The sequence below is a fragment of the Charadrius vociferus genome, unplaced genomic scaffold, assembly GCF_000708025.1.
Source record: "Charadrius vociferus isolate BGI_N301 unplaced genomic scaffold, ASM70802v2 scaffold325, whole genome shotgun sequence".
NCBI lineage: Eukaryota > Metazoa > Chordata > Aves > Charadriiformes > Charadriidae > Charadrius > Charadrius vociferus.
In genome coordinates this window covers 2,651,639-2,655,990 of record NW_009648526.1, presented here as the reverse complement: position 1 = coordinate 2,655,990, position 4,352 = coordinate 2,651,639, and positions in this window count along the sequence as shown.

The window sequence follows — 4,352 nt, the reverse complement described above, 5'->3', positions numbered from 1 at the left end:
TTTTAGCAATATTATTTAGAAAATAAATGTCAACAAATGTCTAGGGTTTTTTCTGGTTTTACTCAGATCAGTTTTAAATGAAATTGTTCAAATCTGAGATAAAATACAACTTAGTAGTCTATATATAACCTTAACGTTCATTTAGCACTGACTAGAACTGGCCAGAAAATTAATATTTAGCGAGGGCTTCATACATTTTGGGACAAAAAGGATGCTTTCCCATGACTTGCTAATCCAGCTTGGGAGCCAAGCAAGGTGAGTATTTGCAGACAAGCTGCCTGGAAGGCAAAGACAAATGTTTTTTCAAATATTGAAATTCATAAGAAGAAAGGGCTTGCCTCTTCTCCCCACCCCTCCCCCCCCAAGATATAAAGTAAAAAGGTATAATCCTTCAGGACACTGGCACATTAGATAACAAGTAGGTAAGAATGAATTGTTCCTTTCAAGTCAGTTTTTAAAAGAGGAAAATGTTTAGAAAGTGAATCTTGCATTCTAGATAAGAGTAATTTTGTTTTATGCAGCTGCCAGTGAAGAGTCTGGTGTCAAAATGCAGTGGTACTTGTAAGTAGTAATCAATAAATATGAATTATTGAGGAGACACAGGATAAAAATGGGCAAGTATTAAAACAGAATCAGTCCACTGTATAAGCACTAAGGAATGTGTATGAATTCCTAGCAAATTGATAGTGACATCCATTTGGAATCTCAGTTTACATGCATAGAAACAAAGTGTAAGTGAATATTTTGTTATCTAAATTTAAATAAATTATATATAAATTTTAACTAAGCTGCACGAACTAACTGTTAAGGATCAAGTGTCTTAAGTTAGAACATCTACAGTGTATAAAAGCAGACACGTCTGGCCAGGTGGTGTGAGAATAAGAAGTGACTGCCTTTCAAATAAATAACAAGCACCTAGAAATCATGTGAGGTCAGTCAGGGAGCAGAGGGATTCAACTGACCACCACGGTTTAAAACAACCTGGAAGGAAGAGATGAGCCAGTTTAGGAGTGACTGCTTTCCCTGTGCAACTGGTAGAGAGGTGGTTTTAACACCATTCCAAGGTGGAGAAAAAAATCTATAGTAGAAATGGCAACACACAAGAGACAGACTGATTCAGGCAATTTACTCTGCTAGACGTCAAATGCTTTTTTGAGGCTATAAGTGCTCATTCAAAACATTATTTCAGCTCAAGTGCTTGTGGCCAAACCAAACCAAGCAGAGAGGAGTGTCTGTGTTGGAGGGGCAGTGAGAAAGTCTCATTTAATGCAGACACTGTGTTATACACACTTTTTGCTTATTCTGTCTGCAGAAGTCGGGTCCCAACAGAGCTCTTGGATCCTGATGAGAGATGTCATTCCAAATCCACCGACAGAGAAGTCACCCCACAGAGAGGAAGAGGAGTAATAGTCCTCAAATGTAAATGAAGTGAGGCAAGGCCTGAAAAATGCTTCACAACAAGTGAAAATATGAGGCCAGGAACTAGGTGTGCCCGAAAGAACACTTCAGAAAGCAAGCACCTGTGGGATGGTAAGAAAATGCCAAACAGGTAACAGAGACAAGAAAGAGGATAGAGGTAATTTCTCTGAAAGTACTAAAATGAGCTTCACCTACAGTTGTGTCTCTGTAGTATATGTCTGAAAAGATACAGGGACATGAAATGGTTATTTATAAGCCAAAGCAAAAAGTAATATTGGGGGGTTGTTAATTATTATTTTTTTTTTTAAACCAATAAGTGACTTGTATAAAACAGGGAGTGAGATCACAACCCTGTTTAAGCCAGTGGCAAAATCCCTTTGACTTCATATCACAGTCAAGGCTTTTTAGTCACAGTTCCTGGCCACTCCACACCATGTCCCATCAGCACTGCCTCGGTGTTGGAAGTCAATACTGGGCCTTCAGTTGTGTGCAGAGTTATAGACACACGTATGCAAGTGCTGTATGTTTTGTACACTGAAGTGTACGTGGCTGGCTCACTTTTTGTTGTTAGAAAAACTGAGGCACAGGGAGCCGGAGATAGGACTAAGGCTCCCGACTTACAGCCCAGCACTTTGTGTCTGGGAGCAGGGTGCTGCCCTCCCAGAGCCCACACTGCCCTAGGGACCTCCTGTGAAAATGGGCCATCACCTGGTCCTGGAAAGCTTCTATCAGTCAGAGCATGAGACCAGTACTGCTCTACACCTTGCAATGAGCAGAGAGGCTGGTGAGAATGGCAGTCGTGCCTATGGGGAAGTGCGAGTCCCGATAGTGCAGTGGTAGCCTTTTAATAGGTAGTGATGTACACATTCACATGCCGTATAGTTATAAAAATACTAACCCACATGATGCTCCTCCTGTGTAAGTATGACAAGCGTTGTTAGAGGCATGCAGAAAGGCAGTAAGGTAAAACAGTTTTCAAATGCTATGCAGCAAATTACAGACAAAGCCAGAATTCAGGCACACCTAATCCTCAGCCTGTGTCCAATCCTACTAATTGCTCAAAGTCTCTCTGTTGTTGTCACGTACAAAAGGTAGTTATATATTTGAAAATGTTCCCCTGCTATTTGCTTGGAGAGCTATTAAAGAACTCACATGCAGAACAGGGATGAACAGAACGAGACTGTAAGTTTCTCATTGTTTAACAGAAATGCAGGACTGGCAAACTCCCCCATCACATGCAGGATCGGTGCTCCGAATCACAAGAAGGAACCTCCACTGCTTTCAGGATCTGCAAGATTAGCCCCCAGTTTGGAAAGGAAAAGCCTTACCTGACAGGCTTTTGAGGAATGTTCCTCTTTGAAGAAATAATTCAAACCACCAGTTCCTTCTAAAGCATTATTAGAGACTTCATCCCTGTGCTGCGGTTATTGGTTTCCTCATGCATGGAGTGAATTAGTGCCATGTTTCAGCTGGATCTCATGATTGTATTATCCAGTCAGTAGTAAAATCCACTCATGTCAACTCTTTGAAATACCAGCCTGTTGTGGATGCAATGTCATGTTTCATGGGAGCTGGTTACATTATGAGAGAAAGAAAATGTTTGCATAGTAAGGTATTTAGCTCTTCTTCGAAACCGAACTTTTGGAGAAGTAAGAGGAGGTAAAAAGAGAAAAAAAAATCCTGAAAAACCTCTGGATGTGTGGAAGCTCCACAAATTACTGATTACTTGAACATATTTGCCTCAAAGGCAAAAACATCCCGTGCCTTCATTCTGCTGTTATTCTGCTGAAGTCTATCAATTTAACAAAGTTGTTCAAGCAAAGAATTAAACCTACTTGTATGACACTCGCCACTGGGCACTGAGTATTGCAGAGGCAGAGAAAGCACATTTCTGCTTCCCCTGCCTGCCTGCTCCTAACCCTGACCCACCACCACCTTGCGCTTGCATCTATGTGTTTCGCTGAATAGACAAAACGTGTTTATTCTTTTCTTCTAGCTCTGCTAAATTTAAATTCATAAACTTAGTTCCTTCTCCTGTTGTTTCCTTAGCTTCCTCCCTGGGACACTTTTAAAATACGTCCTGCCCTATAATCAGGAGTAAGAGAAGCACATTGATACTGCTTTCAAAGGTAGGTATTATCTAAAAGGCAAGCCCGTGTCAAACGTTTTCCAAATGAACCTGGTTAAAATTTCAAAAGTATAGGTGGATGGAGAGTGGGAATTGCCAGCATATCCAACTGCAAAAGAAAAGTAGAAACTGCTGAGCTTAACGTATCCTATAAAATTCTGTAGGTTGCCAGCTTCAGGTCATGTGCCCTTCTTAAAGCACCAAAAAAGTTTCTGGACTCATTGCGACAAAAGCAAAGTTGTTCAACAGCGGTGTTCATCTATTAGAACAGCAAAACGATCACCAATTCTGACATGAGTATCGGAAAGGTTAAGTTAAAGATCTTCAAAAGGGAGGACTTTTTTAGCCACAAGTGACAAAAGGGGGGTGCGGGGAGGAAGAGCTGCAGAAGTTGTACACAAAGAAGCTATTTAATGCAGATTTGCCATAAGGCACGATAATAACGCTTGAACGTTATGAACTGCAGAAACTCCATGAACACATTATATTTTAAACACTTAATCTGTTTTACAAACTATGTACATTCTTCTGCTAAATAAGATGAATTGGGATTCAAGAAGCAGCACATCCTGACAAATCTCCTCCTAAAGGCATCCATTAATATAAATCAACAGTAGCAATTTTGTTTGATCATTTATTTGCAAGAATCATTAAGGTTTATTAGCATAATTATTCCCTGTGGGACTTCATGTCATATAAATGAAAAATGGCATTATCAATATTTAAAAGATAAGTGTGTAATGTTCAGAGTACTTAAACAGTACTCTGCAGGTGGTGTCCAGCTGTAACAAATTAGATTAGGTTT